This window comes from Patiria miniata, unplaced genomic scaffold (genome assembly GCF_015706575.1).
Source record: "Patiria miniata isolate m_02_andy unplaced genomic scaffold, ASM1570657v1 HiC_scaffold_8, whole genome shotgun sequence".
Lineage (NCBI taxonomy): Eukaryota > Metazoa > Echinodermata > Asteroidea > Valvatida > Asterinidae > Patiria > Patiria miniata.
In genome coordinates, this window is record NW_024037075.1 from 11,805,174 (window position 1) to 11,831,097 (window position 25,924).

Here is a 25,924-nt window from a genome sequence, read left to right on the forward strand (position 1 = left end):
GGTTGGATCCTGTTGAATTCAGCAGGGTTAGGGTTTTAAGTCATGACAAAAAAAGATGGATATTCACAACTTCCCTAGGTCTCGTAAAACTTCATGTGTACTGAAACACATGTACAATGTACCCTGGTGACTAGCCGACGAGGCCAGCACCAGACTAGTAGACATGCATGGTTTTAATTGTTCTAGTGCCGATTGGCTATTCATCCGATCTCACCTGCAGTGCCTAACGAGAATCAAGCCGTGACGGGAGGCTAAATTTAGACGCTGACATTTCAACGAGACCCAGATTAGTTGGGGGGGGGAGGGGGGGAGGGCAAGGGAAGGTCGTGCTGTGGCATCTCTGAGATGAATGAAATAGACATCCCTGACCATGTTGAGGTTATGTTTGTGTGAACCCTTTGGCATTTGGGTTGTACATATGTACGCCTTCATGTATTCTCTTCAAAGGCTGGAAAAGTTTGCACTAGAATTTGAAAAAAATTAAAGGGAAAATACAACATTTGCAAACATCGAAAAATAAAACTACCAAGTTGTTACGAAATACCTTACTAGGATGTTGGTAAATGACATGCTTAAGCATCCTGTAAAATTATGGCACCTGGTGTGAAGCCTTTTTCAAGAAAATGGTATATTTGTATACATTTCCAACGCTCATGGTCGGCCGACCACCGTTGGAAAAACCTAACTATTTTTCAATTACTGCTCCAAATTTACCAATTTTTTTTAGTCTAAATTTTGTTTTGCTAGCTATTGGTTCCATGTTCATGAACGGGTTGCAGGCCAGCTAGACTGGTTCCCTTACCTTACAATTTTCTGGTATTTTTGATCCATTTCATCTTTAGTGGAGTCAGGGAGCCAGACTACTTGAATATTTTTGTTTTTCTTGGTTTTTCCAGCATTTTCGAACACAAAACTTCAAACATGTCAGTGTAACAATATTTGATCTATTATACTAACTCCCCAAATACTTCATTTCTAAAAAATTACAGCAAAAGCCAATGATGCACATTCCCTTTAAGGAACCAGCACAAATGAAGATAATATTCACTTCTGTTCTGACTAATTAAGTCATTTACGGCTGTGCTAATCATGGAATTCTTGCTTACATGTCTGCTTAGAAAGTCTGCACTTACCCTGTAAGCGAAAATTTCTTATTTGCAACACTGTGTGGAACGGTTTGGTCCAATTGTTACTTGTTGGACTCGTGTTTGCCACGGTACATGTACATGTACATGTACTTATGTATGTGGTACATACATGTACGTGGGTCCAAACCCTGGTGGGGAACATGGTGCTAGTGTTCTTGGGCAAGACACTTTACTACAAATGCTTCCCTCCACCCCGGAGTACAATGGGTACCTGTGAAGGTTGAGACCAGATTACAATGATCTTGACCTGCTGTAGAAAAATGTTCTCATGGCCTGTTGAATAGGGAAGTGGTCGGACAAAATGTCCGAGCACAATCAAAAGTGTTCTGCCATTGTCAAGTTTTGATCTGCCATTTAGCGTTCCAAATTTCCCTCGACCTCTGTCTCGCAGTCAAGCCACGTCATGGTCTGGGAATCACGATCGTACTGTGACACCCATTTCTTAAAAGTATCATGCTTGACTTTCCGTCTCTTGGCTTTCTCAGTATCGGCTGTAGATAGTGCTCTCTTCATGATTGAAAACTTGAAATGCGTCCTTTTTCCCAAGTAAATTACTCTGTGAAACCTTGCGAGACGAACTTTCAAAAGGCCGCGTTTACTATACTTCAAACACGTAGACGGTACATACACGTGTGTACATGTACAGTATGTATGTTTACGTACGTACGTATCCATAATACACACTATGTAGTTGCAATGACAAGCGCCGGGCATTCACGCGCTCGTTTCTGTAGTAAGCCACGTTGTGAGAATTTAGTAACAATCACGCACTTGAAGCATACCGCGCAACACAACGTACTTTGATCTTGCTAAATTCTCGTTACATGTATGCGCGTCAATGTCCTTAGACTCGTCACTATACAGACTCGATTCAAGTCTGCAGAACACATAACTTAAACTGGGTGAAATTGCAGTACTGAATATGTCCAAAGAGGCTCGATCGAATCATTATAGCAAGGAATAGAGGTTGAATCAGGTCAAATTTAACACTTTTGCCCAATAGAAATTAACTGGGAATTCCACAAACGGCCACTGCTCATTTCCATAAAATGACTTGAAAAGTACAAAAAGTTGTTTTAACTGATTTGTAGAAGAAACACGAAGACTGCTGATCGAAACACAATTTATTGACTTGATTTCACGTCTATTTTTTGGCAAACGGCACGTACGTACGAATGCCAATCTATCGCAGCGGTTGTGCACGCCGCGCTGTACTAGACTGTGTAATGATTGGGGTGTAAACGCGTTGCATCTATTGCGTGAATATAAGACAACACGTACATGTAGTTAGGGGGCAGCCGCTCAGCGTACGGTAAGTATTATTACAGACCGGATCATCGGAAATAAAGAACAAAATACTTTTGAGTGCAAGCGTTTATTTCATACTTCTGAAAAAGACAACTCCACAAAGAATACATAAATCGCTCGGACATTTTGTCCGAGCACATCTGCATTTGGTCGGACAAACCACGAAAGTGGTCGGAAAATGTCCGATGTCCGACTGTAATTTCACGCACTGTAGGGGTAATAATTGTGAAGCGCTTTAAGACTTTGGTGCACTCTTTACACAAGCACCCCATTATTATTCATCCATGCACACTAATATCAAAATTCTTTGCTATGTAAAATTCTTTGCTATGAACCATAACCTTCCCAAATCCTGCAAAATCCTCTTTGAAAAAATTGAGGATTTTGCAGGATTGAGGCTATGAGGCCAAAAGCGTGTGGCTGGTTTTGGAGGATGTACTGTGTCAAGGTCTTATGCCGGACCTTGTGTTGTTTATGCTCAGCCGTGCATAAATTTAGGCCTAAAATTATACTGATATTCCTTCACACTGCTCCAGGCCGTCACTGGTTCTGCCTCAACATATTGGCAGTGCTTGCTGGAGGATTTCGCAGGATTGAGGCAGTGGTCACCCCTGACAAGGACCACATTCAAGAAATAACGGAGAATTTTGCAGGATTGAGGCTGTATGCAATTACATGGAGGCAGTTGGAGGATTTCGCAGGATTGAGGTTGCATCCTAGCAAAAACGCCTAAGGAGTTAGGGTAAAAGCTTGTTTTCTTGGGAATTTCTTAGCTTAAAATGGAGAGCAGAGATTTGAAAGTAGGCCCAGTTGCAAACCAATGCAAAGCAGTCAACTTAAGCAGAGCTTGGACCCAAGCCACTTCAGTGAGCAAATTGGGTAGAAAAGAGAGGGCAAACCCTAGAGGCAAACCCTGAGATGCAAAACCACACCATCTCCTGCTTTAAATGCATGGATTATATCTTTTGATACAGGATGTCACAGAACACATGCACCAACAGGTGATCGTTCTGCCCAATTGCACTTTTATAGATTTTTGCATGCCACAGGGAAAAATGCCAACTTTTCAAGGCAAACTACACAATAAATTTAGATGGCCAAACTTGTGGCTGCAGGCTCCATTAACTTAATGACAAGACATAACGTCCGTCAATAAATGTTTATTCATTAGGGTGTAATCAAATACTCAATCATGCATATGGAATAAAATAAAATTTATACACAAGGCACAAAACAGGTGGTACGTGTGCTCAGTTATTCAGAAAAAAGACTATAATAAACAATACATGTACTTTATACATTGTCGTTTTACATGAATAATGAGCATGTACAAATGTCGGCCCATGTTTAGAAAAGTTGAGTACCGACTTAAATTTATTCTCTATTACAAGAGAGTCGAGGTCTGACAAAAAGGAGTCGTGATTCTGATTCCAAACTGATCTACATGTAGTTCAAATTTGGTGCATTGTTTCCCAAGCCTACATGTACCTGTCTACTACAAGTGTACAGTACCGGTACATGTTCGTGTAATATTATCGTTCTACCTGATTTATACAATGTATGTTGTGCTGTAGTTAGTTAATGCACTATAGGCAAAAGCGGCAAGACACGTGTACATTTTCATGCAGATTGTTTTTGATGTCATTGACAACATACATGTACACGTACATGTACACACATGCTGAAATTTGTATCCTTGTGGAGACATTTCTTTGTTCTCGTGTAGTAAAGTTTTCGAGTTTGAAAGTGAAGTTTCAAAATGCTCTTATTTTAACTAGAATTAATTTCCTTGGCTGAAATTCGGACTTAATATAGGCCTATCCCTTTTCTAAAACTCTTCCGTTTATGATAGATCAACCCACCTTGGAAATTCCTAGTTTTTGAGTTCAATCCATATATCTATTTCGTGAAAACCTTGTGGAGACGTACATGTATTCATCTATAGAAATTGCCCTGTGGAGACGTATACAATTTTTTGTTCCATATTGCGTGCACGTCTCCAGAGGGCACGGTGTATCAGATCATGTTCATAAGAACAGGAATTGTTCATGTACAGTGCACACATACATACAGTACATGTACACGTTTATGCAATACTCTATACTTGAACATGTAATGATGTACATCTACCAGTATCATCATTGACAACATACCGGTACATGTACAAGACAATACTGTACACATACATGTACATGTTCATTTACAAGAATAGGAATTGTTCATGTGCACATGTGCATGTACACGTTTATGCAATACTTGAACATTTAGTGATGTACATCTTACACACGCATGTATGTACCGGTATCTAATATATATATATGGGGCTTCTATGGTAAATCATGTACCCGGTACCGTACATAACGTGTACATGTACATGATACAGGTACCAGTACTTTCTGTCGGCAGTCATACTCCTGCACAACATATGGTCTTATACAATAATTCATATACCGGTACATGTACATGTATGTACAGTATACCGGCACAAGCCTTCTTTTTTTATAAACTAATTTTTCCCAAAATGACGCCATTCGAGGTCCAGGCACCAGCCTAAGTCCCAATCCATTACCCATGATCTGAATCAACACACAACACACCTCCATCCTGCACAGACAAGGCAGCAGGGGGCCATGGGGAATTACGCACAAACAACAACACACACAGATTATTCAATTATTTATCAAGGATTCTAATTTTAGATCTAGTGGCCCTCTAGTCCGTCAGCTAGCTCTCTCTCGGGTTGTTGTGCATCTCATTTGCATTTGATAACGGCGCAAGGAAAGGAAGTCATTATGCTTAATTAAAACACCAGATTGACTTCTTGCTGTTGACATGTACATGTACATGTGAAGGTGTAGCACATATAATGTACCGGTACATGTATGTATGTACATGTATGTATGTATTTTGTCAAAATACCATGTTTTGTACAATGTACAGTATGTACATGTACACTTCACATGTACATATACATGTACATGTATGTATGTGGACCTGTTATGATATTTACATAGTAGTACACATGGTACGAAACAGTCTGTCCAGAAGAGAAATGTATGCCAAAGTTTGATTAGCTCATATTCTGAATTTATTGCATGATAGTAGTACATACATGAACAGTGTACAATGTGCAATTATACATGTACATGTGTTCATTTTTATGTGTACATTAAAGGGGCACTAGGTCCTGAAATCCCCGAAAATGTTATGTTTTGGATTGTTTATTTCAAGCATCTGGTTGAAAGGAAATCAACCTAATGTCTTACCGTTCCCCGAGAAAAGACAAAAAAAACCTGCTTGTTTACATCGGACATGACGGAGTACGAATACGTTTTTCGTGTCGTTCTCATGTACGCTATACACGTTGTGTGTCTCGGGAACAGCGCAGGGTGACCAATCACCAATGCAAAAAATTGTGGTTTCTTCAACGTCCGCAAAAGGCGAACACTTCGCGCATATGAATGAAATCACAACTAGCATCCAAACAGCTCGAATTTATGGGGTCGCAAAAGTGGACCCCGAAATTTGTTCTCGCACACATAATACAGGAATAACACAAAAACGCCCAGATTTGAAAGGATAGTTGTGCGGATGTTTATATCCTACTTTTAAAAGTTATTTCTGATTATCATCATCTCGTTCGAAGCGCGTTTTGTAGCCCAATTGGGCTGTTCCAGGACCTAGTGTCCCTTTAACGGTGTACCGGTACATGTACATGTATGTGCACATTTTTACATAGCTATTTTTCTAGCATTAATACAAAAGGTTTGTTCACAGGATATTTACTTTGCAAACTGCAAAAAATTTGCGGCCGGACAATAATTCGGGCATATCTTTTTGTGCGTTATGGGTGTAAATGTAACCAAAAATAAAAGTGTATTTCCAGAGGGTTGAAAATGTCCAAAACAGGAATAGAAAAAATTAAATTTCCAGTTTAAATGTAACATACAAATTGAAAATTTGTTAGGAGAATGAAATTACATGTTGAAGAGCATGGGTAGAGCAAACTTAACACTTTGTGGTAGACTTTAGTAATGATGTACAAAAGTATGCTTAGTCAAGTGGATTGTTGGTGCTCCATTCTGGGAGACGGAGTTGTCCTAAAATACAGGGTGAGTCAGAAAAAACGGAACCCAAATGTTGGGACCATTGTTTTAAGGAAGTTCTGCATGTAGCATTGTCAAAATCTAGGATATGAAAGCCCAATTCATCAGCTTTTTTTTAGTACAAGAATCATTCAAATCACTCATGTACTTTTCAAGTTACAGAATTTTAAACACAACCACCGTTTTAAGGTTCTGTCCACGGATCACAAAAAAAGTTCAGTGTTCTTTCAGCAAAACGGAAAAAAAATCACATAGGGATGTGTGTGAATTGTTTTCGTTTTGCTGAAAGAACGCACACCTTTTGTGTGGTCCGTGGACAGAACCTGAAAACAGTGGTTGTGTTTAAAATTCCGTAACTTGAAAGTTGTAGGCCTACATGTAAGTGATTTAAATGATTCTTGTACTAAAAGAAAGCTTATGAATTGGGCTTTCATATATCCTAGATTTTGAAAATGCTACATGCAGAACTTCCCTAAAACAATGGTCCCAACATTTGGGTTTCGGGGTTTTTTTAATCACCCTGTACATACTAAAATTGCCACAGTATTTTCCTTGAACAAAATTAAAAAAAGTGTACAGTATACAGACCATAGGCTATCCCACAACAAGTATTGTTACAGTACAATGCAAAAATAAGGGAAGCAAAAAGAATGGACTTTATTCTAAAAAATGGCAAAATGAAGCAATCTTCTTCAACAGAGTGATGCAGCCTGGGAAAAAAAATGGATGCACAAAAAAAAAAAAAAAAGTGCCGTGATGTTTACATACTAGATTCGTATCCGCTTTCCAAGCCAGTCGCCCTGCATACCAGGGCTGAGAGACACGAGTCGGAGAAGGTTCACCTATCTCTCTCACTCTCGCCGCGCTATCGCTTCCCTTGACTGCCCTGGACTGAGCCAGTGCGACTAGCGAGTGCCCTGGATGGACAAGGGGGAAACACAAGCCTCTTAATCAGTCTAAATATAGCACGGCCGAGCTATATTTATCTCCGGCTCTGTCTATTTGGCCTTTGCGAGTTCTCCGGTCCTTTGTCAGGGAGATGATGACATGCTTTCGTCTCGCTGGATTTCAAGGCACGGGGTTGTATTTTTTATTTCTCTTTTTTTTAGTGGAGTTATTTTGAGCTGCTTTCATATTCCAGTAATTAGGCGCGGAGGGACAAAAACATGTTTTGCTTGGCTTTGAATAAATTGCGGGCATTAAGAGAATCTTTGTGGGAGCTTTAAATAACTTGTTGTTTGAAAAAGCGCTTCCTGTAGGCGAAATTTGGCAACCCTTATTGGGGGCAATCAAATGCAACGAGACAACTTGTTTTTTTTTATGTTCGAAGAGCGAGTCATGAATTCTCTGCACTGACAATAATATGGCAGTATCCTATGCAAGATATGAAACTGATATACAATTTTTTCAGGTCTGGAGTTTGTACATTGTACGCTGCACAGCCTTTCACACCTAACGGTAGTTCCGTTCACCTGTGTGCGACTAGGGGTCAAAGGCAATTTAGGCCCCCGTAAACATCATGGCACAATGTACTTAAATAAAAATAGAATATCGGAGAATTTCCTGGCCACTGCTAAACTCTGTTTATTTGCTTTTGTTGTTTCCTCACAGACTTTTCAGTTACAATGCTGTACTTCACAAAAGGTCAGGCCCTCAATCCCATATATTTTGAGTTCAAAATAAACATCCCATGAAAAAAGGGGGCGGGGCTGGGGAGGGGGAGAGACAAAATCTGAAGGTGTGTACAAAAGTGACAAGGATCAGAGGATGCTTTGAAATTGTGTTTAACATTTTCAAATTGTAGAAACTGAATCAAGCTTCTCCTTCGTTCGAACATCTTAGAACCAACAAACTGAAGAATTTCATGTCCACATGAAACACGATGGGCATTTTTCAAGTTTGAAAAACCTCCCATGTGCATAAATGACAATTGTACATTACTGACACGGTACAAATGTACGTGTATAAGACCTGCTTGTTAACTAATTCACTTCTTTCTGATCTCGGCAATTACTCCTTTTCACGTACACACGTAAAAAAATTACATAACCTGAGCAACAAAAAAACCTGCTGTCATGTTTCATGCACTTCGGTATCATGAAACACCAAACCATTTAATGTTTTTTTTCCCGCCTATAGCATAACATACCCGTACCACGCCGTCACGAGCCAGCCGGAACTAATCTTTTGTTTGAACTCATAAAAGGAAGGGGAAAAACAAGGCACCCAAAATCAACATGTTTTTGTACATGTGTCGTGATTGCGCCAAAAATAAACCACAGCGGCAGCTCTAATCAAAAACACCATTGCAACAACTCATTGCGTAAAAAATAACACGAGGAAGAAAAAAAACACGGAACCCTTTTCTATCCCCTACCTATCCCTTTTTATATCCTCTCGTTCAATGTTTTTTTTCCCCTTTCACTGTCGATAGGCCTACGCACCAGTGCCTGATAAAAAAAAAAAACATGCTCAGGCCTGCGTGTGCATGTGCGTGCGTGCCTGGGCAGAAAATACTAGCTTATTTATTCTAAAAATAAATGAGTGTTACTATTTTTGGACGGGCCGGTTGAATCTTTCTCTTTTTTTATTGATGCTGGCAGCCTGCGCTGAATTCAGGCGCGAGGTCTCACAGGGAGCCACGAGAGTTAATATTAATCACTTACATGCAGACTCGATAATTTTCATGCAATTCACAGCTTTTCCGATATCTTTTCTTTCTTTCTTTCTTTTTTTCCCCCCGCGCTGTTGGAATGAATACATGTACAGGGGACATTGACACTTGCTATCTTAATCCGTAAACACGTACAAAACATGCAAGTGGTTACGTTCTGGTACACACGTACATCATGCATATACCGTGTACATTCCCATGCATTATAGACTTGCAAGGAATTTATCGGTTATGAATTTAAAAGTTCGCTTTTTTGATCATATTTTTGGGTTCAATTAATCGGTATTACCAAATTAAAAAATGAAAAATAAATTGTGTCAAAAAATTCATATATCACTTTCTGGGGAGGGGCTCTGTGACATACAACATATTTTGTGTTTCAGGTATTTGTGAAATTGGTTTTTTTTTTAATTGCATTGCATTTGCAATGCAAAAAAAAAGGAAATATCTCACTTTTTAACCTACAATGTAGAGGTGCAATACATACATGTATGTGCCGGTGCGTGTTCAAGCAACGAAGAGGCTGAAATACACGAACCTCCATTATTCTACATCAAGATTTGCTTTTGTATAATGTCAACTTTTTGGGCATGTTACCATCAATAAAAACAAAGGAACCCAATATTTGGGAAATTTACATGATGAGATATTCAATGTTTTAATAATCTATGTATATACCATAGGTTCAGGCTTTATCCAACCATTAGGCCAAAAAAAAAGTCTCCGGTTTCTGGTATGGAGCTTGCCCAAAAAGTGGTGCGGCGACGCAGCTTCTTCTTCTTTTTTTTACCTGATGTTTTTGCTTCAAATGTTGGCTGATGACTGCAAATGGTGCCTGACTAAACTTAGTGCAAATATATGGGAGTCCAGAGTGGGCCACATAAAGCTTATTCTTGACCATAACCCAATCTAACAACACGTTAAAATTGTGCAGCAGCAGGATTCCAGTCAAACCAGTGAGTTTGGCGGTTTTGAGACATCATCTTTTATTGAAAAAAAACTTTTTCATTTTGCCGACGCGCATGGCTACGGCGACGCGCGCGCATACCAGAAACCGGAGACTTTTTTTTTTGGCCTTAGCAGCTGTTTTTACACTGTATCCAAAGACCACAAATGTTTTTAATTACTATCCAAATAAAACAACAAACACAAACCACTAATAACGAAAATACTGTATCGTCAGTGGCTGTTTGTTTTAGTATAGATTTAATATTTCCTCGTTTTTTTTTTCCCCCGGTCATTTAGAAATGGCACGCAATCCTTGTTAGTTTAACCTTACTAATGTAACGCGTGTGTACACACATTTGTTAATATTTAGGACGGCAAACCTAATTTTTCATTTGTTAACAAAAATGAGAATGCGAGTTAATTGAAGACAATTTATTTTTCAGTGATTTTATTGCCCTGCGCAAAGAATGAAGTGCAGGATATGGATAATAAATATGTTGGGTTTTTTACGCTTGAGTGAAAAGGATTATGTGGCTATATAGATCAATTGCAATACAAGAAATACACTTTCAAGCTTTTAAATTTGCTTCCATATGGGATGGTTAGGGCTTGAGTGAGGGAAAGGAATGTTTGGGGAGGAATAACGCATAAGGGCAATTCCGCGGTTACTCACGTTACATTTTTGATGTATTTTTGAGTTTCCTTGGGCTGTAATTACCTTACTAAAAAGGTTTAATACCTGTTGGTAGATAGAGTAGACCTAGACCTAACTAAGCACCAAAGATGACATCCAGAAAAATGTGTTATGCATGATAAACAAGACACACAAAATCAGTTACTCACGTTACGAAAATGTAACGTGAGTAACCGTGGAATTGCCCATAAGTTACAATTGGATGTATTTTTATTTATTATCCACATCCAACAGCAGAATAAACCGCCAATTACAGGACTGGTTAAAAAATATTATACAATTATTAAAAAAAATATATATATATATATGTACACAAATATGATCAAAAAGAATCATTATAAAAAATATATATTGATGATATAAAAACAAATTAAAAACAAATTATATGTATATAGGGATGAAACGAGCACTGTGAATTATGTGATAGGAGATGATTTCATTGGATATGCTTATACAGATATATAAAAATGCAAAAAAGTAATGGATAAAAAAAAAAAAAAAAAAAAAAAAAAAAAAAAAAGAAGACACAACGCACATATACTTGAGACAAACACAAAGACAACAACAAAACAAACAAAACAAAATAACAAAAAGAAGAGAAAAAAAGGAGAGTGAAACAAAACAACAAACGTAACTAAACAAAACAAAACAAGACAAGACAAGGAAAACAAAGTAAAAAAAAAACAAACAGAGCAAGACAGAACAAAACAAAACAAAAATCCAAACCAAGCACAACAGAACAAACTGACCAAGGGAAAACAGAACAAAAAAGTAAGAAAAAAATACACTATCTAAGAAAAAACAAGATAGCAAGAGTTTTGTTACAGAAATAAAAATAATAAAAACTCACATGAAAGAAAATAAATTTGGAGAGAAGTGATGACGGTATAAAAATATTAAAAAGAGTTGCAAAAAACGGATGGTAATACATATATTTGAAGTAATCGATGACAATTCATTCAAGTGTGTTAAAAATGGAGTTGCAAAAAACGGATGGTAATACATATATATAAAATGAAAGCAACAATGCAATAAAAAAGTAAAAAAGTAAAATTTTTGAGTTTCCTTGGGCTGTAATTACCTTTACTGAAAGGTTTAATAACTGTTATCCCCATGGTATATAGAGTAGACCTAGACCTAACTAAGCACCAAAGATGACATCCAGAAAAATGTGTTATGCATGATAAACAAGACACACAAAATCGGTTACTCACGTTATGAAAATGTAACGTGAGTAACCGTGGAAAAGTTACAATTGCGGGATTGAGGAATGTTTAATGTGCATGTACACCCGACTCAAACTTCACTCGACATACATTTTTGTTATCCATCGCAATACTTCAACCACCCCCCCCCCCAAAAAAATGAATAAATAAATAAATAAATACAAAATACATAAAAAAAAAAATAAGGCAAGTAGAGTAGGCTTCCATTACCCCGTGCAAAATGGACAACACGGCGCCCTATACATGTAGGCAAGAGCAAAAACCAAAAAAAAAAAAAATTGTAGATCCTCACCCGACCTAGATTTTAACTGTTAAAACCAAACAAGTGTAATGATTTTCAGAGACGGGGGCCCGGGATCTTTCAGTGGGCAACTGATGGTTGAAAGGTTCATGTTTGCTTGGAATGGATTTATGAAAATCAGTGATCCGAGTCGCTTGTAGTTGCTAAGACACAGAGACCCCCTCCTCGCTTAGGCAAAAAAAAAAATAGTTCTGCTTCCGATTACATGGCATTTGAAAATAGGGTAGGTACATTGAAGGTAGGGAAATTATTTTAAGTATCGTTTTCGGCTTTTTTGTTGGCATTTTATTTGTTGGCAATTTTATTATTATTTTTTTGGCAATTTGTTTCATATGGAGGTGTCTGCGTGTAGTCAAGGGTAAAAGGTAGTAATTGATGATTTTCGGGGTTTTTCCCTCATTTTCCCCCCAAAAAATATTAGGGTAGGAGCTGTCAAAATAGGGTACATGTGTAGGTAGGGTAACTGGAAGCAGAACTATTATTTTTTTGGCCTTAGAAAAAAAATGAATTATCATTTGAGATGGGTAATTAATTTAGTGTGTTATATTTTGAGGACATGTGCATGTACTTATACATCCATGGATGTTTGAAATTTCATACTAAAACTGCCAAAATGCAACAACATTCAAGAGTGGTTAAAAGCTGTTGTACCGGTACAATATTACATTTGGGTCATTCCATAAATTTAGGCTTCAAAAGTGTGACATTCTTCCTGTCCTTGTTACCTTGGAGCTTTGTAATTTGCCATCCAAGTATCATAATGCCCCCCAAAAAACTTCTGCTTCCGATTACATGGCATTCAAAAACAGGGTTAGGAAGGTAGGGATTTTTTTTGTGGGGGGGGGGGGCAATTTTTTTGTGTACGATCATATGGAGGTGTCTGCGTGTAGTCAAGGGTAAAAGGTAGTGATTGATTGTTTTGGGTGTGTTTTTCTCATTTTTCCCATAAAAAAATAGAGTAGGGGCTGTCAGAATAGGGTACATGTAGGTAGGGAAACAGGAAGCAGAACTATTTTTTTTGGGGGGGCCTCAATTACGAATGACTTCAAACAATTTTATATTTGTTGGGTGGGTAGTTTACTTTTCATAATCACTCTTGGAGGATGACTGCATTAAACATATTAATTTAAGGATTGCATCCAGAATAATAAAATCATAGATGTCAGGCGTATTGTACAAGGGAAAGAAAAAAAGTGGACCTCAAATTTATAGAATGGCCCCTGGAGAAAACCTTATTTGCAAAAGTAGGCCTATATTATGTCGAAGTGGCCAGTTAAAGCAGTTCTATGTACGTACCAGTTTATGAGTCAATTACTAAAACAAAACACATATACGAAACAAAAACCACAAATGATGACAACAAAAATTCGACCGCTTTTTGAGATCCCAGAGGTTTCATTTGTCCAACAGCTTTTACAAGGATCGCTTTCACAGAGAGATTATGAAATCAATGGATCACAGCAAGGCTGGCCCGAGATGCCCTGAACCCGTTTTCTTTTCTTGCGTTCATCCGGTGATAAGAATGCCTTTATGTCAGAACATCACGAACAACAACTTAACAGAGAAGGGAAAAAAAGCAAATCAATGAGGATTGTCTGGCGCAACATTACAGACAAGGGATTCTTTTTTTCGCAATGAACAAATCGATACAGATGTGTTTTTCAAGGACTAAAAATAGATGGTGCAGACACGGAAAGTGTGCAGGCATTGTTTTAGCGGACAATAGGTGTTCTCAAGCGAAGTCACGCTAAGGTTTTTCTAGGAATTGGAAACTGGAGGTGAGCTCTGTTTAATATTTGATGAACACACGTTTTTGGTACAGTGTACATGGAATTATCTCAAGTGTGTCCTTCAATTAAAATACTACAAAATGTAGTAACAACCGGCGACACAACTTCACATGAGGATTTATGTCCTAATTATGTTCATTTGAATTATTTTATGAAAATGAATTAAAACTTTTGCAAACTACCAACTGACTGGATTGACAAAATTAGCTGGCCTTATGTTTCAGTCTTAAGCAAGACCTTTCTCAAAGGCAACAATTTTACAATTGGGTAGGATTTTGTCAATTTAACCAGGGGCCAATTTCACGGCGCTGCTAAGCACAAAATTGTGCTTAGCACAAAAAAGGCTGGCTTATAAAAGCAGGTTACCAGCCAAAACTCCACGGAATGTACATGTATGTTGCTTGTGATTAGTAATTCAGCTGTTGTTTGCTTAGCATAAAAAACAAATGGGGTTTTGGCTGGTAACCTGCTTTTATAAGCCAGAAATTTTTGTGCTAAGCAAATTTTTGTGCTTAGCAGCGCCGTGAAATTGGGCCCAGTTCACACGCAAAAGTTTTGCGGTATTCGGAACGGATGACGGATAAACACGCAACGAGCGAGGCTGGAAATATCTGTCAGCGACCCGCTCACAGCGAGTGAGGCCGGAAATATCAGGGTGTGCTACCCGCAGATGACGGCTTGAACCCATCTGGCATCGAGGTTCGTTAAAACAATCCCGTGCCTGAGTCCGGTCGATGCCAAAATAATCCCGGCGCGAACTGGTTAAAAAGGCTCCTGGAACAAAAAAGTGGTGCGTTTTTTTCATATTATTAATAAAACTAAAAATCACCTTCAATCCCGGCCAGTATTTTAATAACACGCATTCCTTTCAGTTTAAATGTAGAATAAAGCTATTTTTTTAATTTACATATATCCGTAAAAAAAATTTAAAAATTCAGTACCTAATTCTCAGAAAAAGCCTCAATTGATATGGAGTACATGTACGTGCAATGTAACACGGATAAAACTAGCACACAATGTATGTAGTTCATTTGTATTCCATTTACCATTAGAACACGTGACATGACTAACCACAGATTTCACACTGCACAGCTAAATATCATATTTTTATGGATGAGAGATCAATGATCAGAAGGTCCAAACACAAAATTTAACAAAAACATCGTTTCGCATACGAAAACATGGTCTCCGATATGTCAAAGGCTTGGCGTGTGCACATACATGTATCTAGGTAATCTATTTTTCTAGTCTATTTTATTCCCTCTTCTTCTTCGTTTGGAAAACGGCAAACTAGATCTGGGGCCAAATCAATGCTGCTCTTTCTCTAACTCTTGTGTAATACGACACCCCGCGCAAACACCCAAGCTGGAAATGGATTTACGGTATGTACGGGAGTGGGCTGGTGGAACCACGCTGTTTTTTTCTTAGTTGCTTAATTTTTTTTAATTTTTTTTTTATTTAATTTAAACTAATCAACTGTTGTGAAGGTCATCGGTCCATAAATAGACTTGGTACATGTAGTTACCAGACAAATAACACAATATCAAATCATTGTTAGTAAGTAATTGACCCAAAAAAAATTAATAAAAATGATTGAAGTTTTATGAAATACATACTTGTAACATGTACAGTGCATGATTTCATATTCCAAAGTCTATGTACAATGTACAATGTACATGTATACATGCAAGTATGAACCATCAGTGCTGGAAGTGCTGACCAGTATAAAAAGCATGGTGAATTTATAGTCGGTCGTGCGATGGTTGCACGACTGAAAAACTGATGCGCGATCATTTTACAATGTAAACGCAGTTTACAGTCGTCGCTGAAGCCGCAGCGACTAGTCACTGAAGGACGCTGGCGACGTACATGTAGCTACAGATTTCAAATAACTGAACTTTGACATGGTCGCTGACCTCGATTGTAATCAGTTGACCAATGGGCTTGCTTGATCCATACGACATAATGAATATATATGCAAATATGACACTGGTATTTTATGGACGTCCGTCCTTAAGTTAAGGCTGTGGGGACGAGCAACATTTTGTAAAGCAATTTCCCGGTATTTTGTTATTTAGCGGGCTGGTGACTGAATCAAAAATTCACACCAAATATTCTTTACAAAATTTCCAGCAAATACTTCTCGAAAACTAAATTTGTACCTGATGCTGAAGAACGAAACATCAGAAATCAATGATAAATAAATGTTATTCGTTTATAACCTGCGTTTTTAACAAATGTAACATGAAACAACAAATGCCAGAGTGAGAAATAGTAATATTTTGTTCAGTAATGGGGATGCTTGATCGTCACACACTTCACAGTTGAATTGTGCGCGTAGTGCGTATGATGCACATACCGGTATGCTTCCAACCGTTGCGCGTATTCTTACAAAGGGTTTAGCATTCAGCGACCATCAGCATCGGACGTTTATCGTCGCGTGACCGACTATAAACTGGGATTAAGGCAGTGTCAGAAACAGGTGTTTGAATCTACGTGTTGTCAGTTTTTTGCCCATTTTAGCTGTGACTGATAAAGACCTACACAATAGCTCAAAACAAGTCGTTGTCATGGCTTATGCAAGACACATGTACTCCCGCATAAATGTGGAAGACTCATAATATCACTGCATACTATACTCTCGCAATTACGTGGTCTTGTTTCAGTATCACTTTTGACCTCTCCCGATCTTATCAACGTAGCACAAAAACAAACCCAGCAATTAGCGCTATTATTAGCCATGGCAACTAAATTCAATCCGTCCTTTTTTCACCCAAACGTGCTTCGAACTTCTCCTCCGATCCCCACATTTTTTTTTAAAGTCTCCTTCCCTCAAATCAAGTTTCGGTTTCAGTCAAGACTGGAACTCAGTACCACCGAGCACCGACTGCAACAATGGGAGGGATAAAAATAACCACCGCTTTTTTTTTTTTTTGTGGCAAGTTCGGCTTTCACTTTGGCTCAGAGATTTTCTATCAATGTCAGCGAACAAAGGCGAGTGACTAAGCACTTCAAAGAGTTCAACTTTGGTTGCAGGTCTACAGTGTACATGGATCAGAGAGCACGGTGGGGATTTATTTCTTCAAAATGTGCAATCGCTGTCCAGGGTTCTAATAATCTACCAGTAGTCATTGCTCGGAACAAGCCAACCTTGTAGGAATTGTCGTAATGACCCGGAAACGTACATTGTACCTACCGATTTAAAGAGAAATCCCTGTTCAAAACTGGTGAAGACAGGACAGGTACCATATACAAATGTACCCTGTGGAGGTTTAAAAAAGTGTGCCGGCAGGCAAAGTTTTTTACACACGTTACTTATCGTTGTTTATTTTTCGCTGTGTCGTACGGCCAGTGCGCAATGCTCAAAGTCGCTGCGCTTGTATATGAACAAACGGCAGATATTTTTTTTCGCAACCAAAATTTATAGCGTAGCGGTAGCGTAGCGGTAGCGTAGCGATTTAAGCGTAGCGCTCATTTCCGAAAGCGTAGCGGGTGCTAGCGCTATTTGATGCCTGGTTAGAACACTGCACGTTAGCAATGGAATCCATGAGAACCCAAAGCTGTGCATATAGACGTTTTCACTGTTTTCTAAAAATGTTTTGTATCTACTGAACCTTCAACAAGTTAGTGGTTCAATGCACCCTTCTTCAGATTTGGAGCAATTTTGTTGCTTCAAACGAAAAAAAATTGCACAAAAAGCAAATACCTTTAAGCAATTTGGGCGATTCACAATGCAGTGCGCCACCAAGGGTTTGCCACGGAGAGTTCATTTTTCCCAGTGCATTGTGGGAGATGGTCAACAAATTCGCAGCAAAGCACATGAGAAATTGTTCGTTTTTCCGGTCCGTAATTTCGTAAGCGTATGATTGATATGATCTGTTTGCCCTTTTCTTTTCTTTTTATCAATATGGTATTTTTTGTAAGGCGGCAGAACGCTATGCCTCAATCTATAACAAATTAGCTCCAGTTGTCTACTGACACTCATTCAAATGGGCTTACTATTGGAAACGAGGTTGGAAATAAAGTAAGCACTGGGGACGAGGTTGCATCACCATAAACTGTCTCGCACACGTGTACAAAATTTGTATTTTTTTTTATTTTCTATGGAAAACAGATGCTCACAATATCTCTGCTTTCATGCAATGTCATGCATTATTTAAAATTTATGACTATGTTTGTGCCATTAAAATCTATGGCCGAGAACTGACGAGCCATAATTTCTGACAATATTTATTTATTTTTTTTTTTTTTAAGGAACTGAAAATTTATGGATCCTGGTGAAAAAATACATAAAAAGCGTCCAGACAGACAAAAGGCTGTTTACCATTTACATGACTTTATTGAAATGAATAATTTAATTACCTTTGTTTCAAAGAATAAAAGTTTATGGATCGTGGTGGAAATGTCTCGTTTGATGGTATTTTCGCGTGGGAGTTGGTGGAAACGGTCATAAAAAAAATTAATAAAAACCTCAACTCCTGATAAGCCATTCCAATGACAGATATTGACTTCTGTAGAAGTTTTCTTTCTTCTTTGTCAAGGACAGTACACATACATTTGTACCATGCACATTACTAACTCTATGTAGCATTGTTCTTGAGGTTTTTTGATTTGTTTTGTTGGCATAATCTTTATCTGTTTAGATGGATGGGAGTAACAGAAGTAATGGCAAGAATGAACAGTAAGCAATAAATACGCGAGTACATGTACATGTCGTTTAGGCTCTGACATGCACTAAGGTCGGCCCAATCTTTTCAGTTTCACTAGCCACGAAGTGAGTCCACGAAAATAGCCTCGGTACAGGTCCAAACATAATGCATTTACCGTCCCTTCTAGGTTTAAACACCTCCTTTATTTTAAGGACAAGGACGACGGTTATGTGGGTCATGGTACGGCCACAACAATAATCTTGTGTTGAATAACCACAAAATTGAGAGAAATATGGAGCCTGAGCAAGGCCAGTGACAAGTTCAAATTCTTCACGTCTTTGTTAACTTTTCAATGGACGTGGCCTCTGCCTTTGTCCGTGAAAGTGAATTTGGATGCCATGGTCCGAGGTAAATTGAATGGGTTTATATAAAAACGCAGCTTTTTTTTTTTCTTTTTTCTTCTAAAAATGGGTCGGTGAATGGCTAAATTGAACTTGCATACCAGCAATTGTTTGGTAACTCAACTGCTATTTATAAATAATCAAAATGGTCAAATGATTTTTTTTTTCACAAACAAGAGGGTGTTTCAGTAAGAAAGACGGAGTTCACGAACAAACAAATATAATGCATGACATGGTAAAACAAACTAAAAATTGGGGGGGGGGGGGGGCTGGGAGACAGGGGGGGTGGAAGAGGATAAACCCTGACCCTAACTCCCTAGGGGTGTGCAAAATCAAATTGAAATTGGAAGATTCAGGACTGTTAGGGATTTCTCTGTTGATTGGAGATACATAGTACATGTTGTACATGTTGTAGTTGTAATAAGTGAACAAAATATCTTGACCACCGTAACTCATAAATGTTTAACAAAGTACAGGTATGTGCATACATGTATACACATGTACAATGATACACATTTAGAAACTACGTTTTCGTTTTTTCTTTTTCTTTTGTTTTTTTTGCGTTGTAGATTATGAAAACATTAAACACAATAAAAAACATCTTGCAGGTACTGTCTGCCAGGTTGAGCATTTCCTTGTCATTGCGTGTATCTGCGAACTGCATGCAGATCAACGACATCAACTACACGTACATAAACTGCGACAAGTGTCTCTCTTTCTGAGCAAATAGACAGGTCTTGATTGTTAAGTGTTTAGAGACAGAGATGAGATGTTTACAACCGAATTAATTCAGAATTTCAAAGTACATGAAGAGTTTGAGATACTCTTGTACACTCAGAAGAGTGTGCCCTGAGGTCCAACTCATACGTCATGCAAATTATAGAGCGAATCAAATTTAAAGTGTAATTTAACAAACGTCATAACAAAAAGTTCTACATTTGTCAACAACTGGTCGACAACTGGACGTCATGAAATTTGCCGTTTTCACAGATTCTGTTGCATACGTACCAGGTAGTTGCAACATTCTTCCGTAATTTTTTTAAGATAGACACTTTTCAAATTTGGTTTCAACTCTAAATCCGAGGGCTTCTTTAATTTGGACGGGAATACCACAAAAACAGAAGAGAAAGTGAAAGATTTTGAGTTGAACTTCTTCTTTTTTCACCCTGGAAAGGTCTTAATTTTTTTTTTCCAAACTAGGGTAATCACCTTAAACGCTTTAAAGTTTAATCCCAAAGGGTGTGTGAAAAACCTTCTAAAATTGGGAGAAAAATCAGGACTGTTAGGCCAAAAAAAAAAGTCTCCGGTTTCTGGTATGGAGCTTGCCCAAAAAGTGGTGCGGCGACACGTTTTTTTTTTTTTTTTACCCGTTTTTTTTGCTTCAAATGTCAGCTGATGACTGCAAATGGTGCCCGACTAAACTTACATGTTGTGCAAATATTATGGGAGACCAGAGAGGCCACATAAAGCTTCTTCTCGATCATAACCCCATCTAAAAACACGTTAAAATTGTGCAGCAGCAGGATTCCAGTCAAACCAGTGAGTTTGGCGGTTTTGAGACGTCATCTTTCATTGAAAAAAAAACTTTTTCATTTTGCCGATGCGCATGGCTACGGCGACGCGCGCGCATACCAGAAACCGGAGACTTTTTTTTTTTTGGCCTTAGGTTTAAGGATTATTTTTTTAAATCCAGGTGCTTCTTTAAACAATCCCTCTATAAGATTATCTTCCAAATCAATAATTCAACATGAAGAATCTCGTACTAACTTGTGTGAGAAACAGTTTGACCACAGTCTCCAGAAATTCCATCATAACAACAAGTGGCCTTCCGTTCATATCAATTCAAGATTTTTTTTTCAAGTGTGTGAAACAGTTGGCTGCTGGTTTGAAGCAAAGTTCACTAGAGTAACAGATCCCAGGGGGAGACTGGTAGGACCAGCGGGGCCAAAATTAAAATCGGAACGGATGACCTGATTCACGCAGAGATTTTTAACTCCCAATATCACGGGCCAATTTCACGGGGGATACTAAGCACAAAAAGATTGTTACAAGCAAAGACAATATTTAGTTAGCAAAGAAAGGCCTCCAGCCAAAATGTTATACACTGTACAAATACTCACATTGTAAAGACTCATTCTCAAATAATTTTTGCTTTGTTCATAAAATGTTCTGCTTGGAAGCTTTTTTTATACTTGACATCAAAACGCAAAAAGGCAAAAATCCAATATATTTTCAAAACACATGCCAAAAATGGCAATTAACCCTAACTTTCCCCGAATTCTCCAAAATTCTCTGTGCAAAATGGATGATTTTGCTGGAATGAGGCTATATGGCAATTGGCAAAAGTGTGCGGCTGATTTTGGAGGATGCACTTTGTGTCTTAGGCAGGACCCTGTGTTGTTTATGCTCAGCCGTACATAAATCTAGGCCTATAGGCCTTTTATACTGAATCCTCCGCTCTGCTCCGAAAGTCACTAACTCTGCCTCAACATATTGACATTGATTGCCGGAGGATTTCGCAGGATTGAGGCAGTGGTCACCCTTCCAAGGACCAGATTCAAGAAATAACGGAGGATTTTGCAGGATTGATGCTGCATGCAATTTTAACATGGAGGCAGTCGGAGGATTTTACAGGATTGAGGTTACATTCTAGCAAAAAATGCCCAGGAAGTTGGGGTTAAATTTCCTTTTGCTTGAGTTACCTTTTTTTTGTACAAGATTTAAGCACAATAATAGATCTGTCGCAATAATATCAAACAGAAGAAATTTAACACTTTGATGTCCCATAGTCACTTGGGGAGGGGGAGGGGGTGGGGTGGGGTCGGAGAGGGGGTGGGGAGCTCAAGACAGGGGTTTCATACAGGCTATGCAACTGTAACACAGTACAGGTGACTACATTTACGGTAGACTTTTGGCCCTGTTTGATAATGACAATGGCGTAACAAGTTAAGGTTAAAGGGAATACACATCATTTGCTTTTGCTGTAATTTTCAGAAATGGATGGAATTGGGGGGTTGGAAATATATAGCAAATATAGTTACACTGACTTTTTTGAGGTTTTGGGTTCGAAAATGCTATAAAAACCAAGAAAAACGATCACTTTCCTGTAGTCTGGTTCCCTGACTCCATATAAGAAGAAACAGAGCAGTTTACATACATTGGGGAATTGTAAGGTCAAGGAACCAGTCTAGCTGGCTCGTACCCGTTCATAGGTTTGTAATCGATTGCAAACAAGTGCGATGGTCAATTGGGGCCAGTATTTGAAAAAAAGCCAGTTGTTTCCAACGCTGATCGGCCGATCAGCGTTGGAAATTGATACAAAAATACCACTTTTCTTGAAAATGACAGTATACCAGGTGCCATGATTTACAGGATGCTTTACACTGTCATTCACTAACAGTCCAGCAAGGTATTTCAAAATGATTTGGTAGTTTTATTTTTTGATGTTTGCAAATGTTGTATTTTCCCTTTAAACACATTTCAAATGTCAAACATGTCAAAGATTTCCACATACTCGCAACACGACGCATTTTTAAGAGAGTACAATTGTGCAGTTTTAACATTGATGTTACCTACATGTACATGCATGGCATGAATGACTGAGTGACGATGCATTAGGAGTCCAGTGAATTTCATTTTTATTAAGAAATCTTATGCAATTTTTGTATTACTGAAAAGAGAATCACACAACAAAATCAATGGCGTTTAAGTCAGCTTCAAAGGTGTGCGATGCGACCATACAATGTCAGACGGCCCGCCGTTAGGCATGGGAAAGTTTTTTCTGACGTTGGTTGCGGTTTTTGCCGCTGTCAGTGGAAGATCGTTTCTACGTGGTGGTGTGTAGTCCTAGGGGGATGACGAAATTACGCACAACAGGGTTCGGACAGTGACCCGAATTTCGACACGTGGTAAACAACTCACAAAATCAATATTTATCAATATTATAATAAAATATATAATAATAATATATTTTGAAATTTGTTGGAGACATAACTAATACAGGTCAAAAATATAACTTTTACGGGCATAAATATACAAACCTACGCAACTAAACGTGCGCGTAACGTAGCCTTACCCCTGCGCGCTGAAAAAAATGGTGCCACCAATGGCAGAAGCACGTGATCTGCATGCACATGACGCAATGCCGAACTTTAATACGCACAGGATGCTGAATTCTGTGTCGAATTTCCGGACAACACGAACATCTTACAAAGTCACGTGACATTACCAAAGCAGGTACGGGATCGATTTAGTTATAGTATCGCAACATGTGCTATGCCTAAGTGCTGTGTGTAGGGCCCGGTTCCTATAATATAAGGGAACAAAATCCACTTTAAATTTATTAGACCGACCAAACTAGTTGGCTACATTCTCAATTAACAAGTATGTCATAGATAAAGGGCAGGGTTTTGATTTTTTAAGGGAAATTTAGGGTTAAATGACGGTGACAGCGCGGCGACAACACGCAACCCGAAAATAAAGATGGCAATCACCGCGCGATGTACGTGAGCACGCACGGCGCGCTGAATCGCAAGGCACAAACCGCACAGGAAAATCATGATTTCTACCCCAAGAAACTGTTCAAAATTGCAAAACAGGTGTCATTAGAATTGAGAAAAGTCTGCTTTTGATTGTAAAGTTGATTTTTGAGCAATAAAAAAAATGTTTGTCTCTAATTTCATCAAAACAAAACAGGGGCCCTACACTACACGATCGCCATCGATATTGCATAATGTCGAAAAATAATAATCAACTCTTATGATGCCGATATTCGGGATGTCTTCCCTAGCCTGCCTAACAATGAGTAACATTAAAAAGTAACGTCATAAATTCCATCTCATAAATATAATAACATAAATTCAGACAATTCTACAACGTTCGCCTACAATTACAAACATGACAAATACGGAAAAAAAAATATAGGCCCTATTATATTACAGGTCTACTCGGCTCAATGTATATGTACATCACAGGCCTACATCAAAAGTACGTGCAGGCTTACGTTCGGATATTTATGGAACACGAGACGCGTCAATGCAAAGCAAAGCACACAACATAACACACAACGTTACACTCAACAATAATCTTACCGCACTACTCAAACGCGGTGAAGTCTGCAAAAATACGCCAGACACTGTGTCACTTCTCAGCACATTACGGACAATTTTCTGCCACAATTTAACCGGCAAGAGAGATGACACAGCACACCTAGCGTATGAACTCACCCTGAGAGAGACAACGGGCCCTGGAAACCTGTACGGTAGACGTGAGAATTATTGTGATGAAAACTTTCCCCCTTTCGATCGGACAGGACATTCACGGATGAACTCTACACGCCATCTTGAACCCTGATATTTCTCGTTTATTTTTTTAACGTGTAGTTCGTATTTACATGCTTCGAATTCATCATCAAAATGTTGATGTTATTTGGAACAAATCAGAGTCCAATCTATTTCAATAATCTATTTTAGTCAACATAACTACAGCCAAAGACTTTTTGCTCCTCACATTTTAAATCGAATGCAACTGTCACCATCTGCACGTTGATATATCCTTCAAACATTTCCAAGTGATGATATCACGTGATCAACTCGATCCAATCAAGTAAAGTTTCGCGGTCTATTTTTAGCCACATGCACTTCCCCTTGGGGCGGGCACGGTCAACATGTTCGTGTTGTTATGTGTTGGCGTACGGCCCGAATAATACTTTCGTTTGTGATTTTATTTTGGCGCAGTATTTTGTTACAAGAATGTTTTGCCGCCTTTAAGCTTTGCTATAAACAGCAAAACATGTCAGTTTCAGGTGTTATTTTGCGAAAGTAAAAACAGCACGCATGTGTATCGGTTTATCATGCCTCATTAAATACTAAATAAAAATGAACGGAAACTCATATTATCCGGAAGTAGTCTACAAAAATAGCCCCAACTTTTATCCAGCATATTTTGTTTATTATGCCTGATTAAGTTTAACTAAGCTTACCGGTTTCAGGAACTAGAATTATCTTATTCTTTAATACTTGTTCTTTCTTTTTTAAATGTGAGATTTGCATCGTCTTTTGCGCCTTATACTGCACTATAATTTGCAAGAGTTTTTACAAGTTGTGAACAGTATCTTTTTTTGTCAATCCTAAATTTTAGTTTATTATTTTTTAGCTTGGTTTGAGGTCACAGTAAAATAAGTTGTTTTTGTTTTTACTTCGTCCGTGATTTGACAACGAAACTTGCCACTGCGAACTGAGACAGGTCAACACCTTACCTGTATGCATCACGGTACCTATGAAAGTGTATTTCTGTTAAAAGATCGTTGGAACTTCAACATTTATTCAGGGATCGCCTGACTAAAGTATATTTATAGTATTGTGAACCTGCAACAGCTAATACATTTAAAGTCCAAGTTTTACACTTACTTTGTTACTTTTTTCACAGATGTCTTCGAATTGCGCTGAAACAGAACTCAATTTGTAACAATTTAGCCGAGATGAGGCAGAACGAAAAATAACTACAAAATAATTACTTCCATGCTTCAGCTCTAACACTTTATTTTTTTTACTTAATGTCTCGCCAAAAAACCTTTAAATCACTTGGCTTGCGACACGGTCATTATGACCTAACTTTTATCTGGTTTAACCTCAACATTTACCTTTGTCATAACGATGTAACCATGGCTTTTTGCAAATAT

At 38.3% G+C, this 25,924-nt stretch overlaps 1 protein-coding gene across 6 annotated transcripts in view; it reads right to left on the reverse strand.

Moving 5' to 3' along the window:
- Positions 1–24,754, reverse strand: part of LOC119719169 (histone deacetylase 4-like) — a 69,508-nt gene extending 44,754 nt beyond the window's left edge. For 3 of the 6 annotated variants that reach the window (XM_038188512.1, XM_038188510.1, XM_038188509.1), the window contains exon 1: positions 24,471–24,753. The gene's annotated coding sequence lies outside the window, so the exon portion shown is untranslated. Of the gene's footprint in view, positions 1–24,470 lie in introns of all 6 variants that reach the window. The other 3 variants (XM_038188511.1, XM_038188513.1, XM_038188516.1) reach the window with 3 other exon arrangements.
- Positions 24,755–25,924: the final 1,170 nt, after the last annotated feature.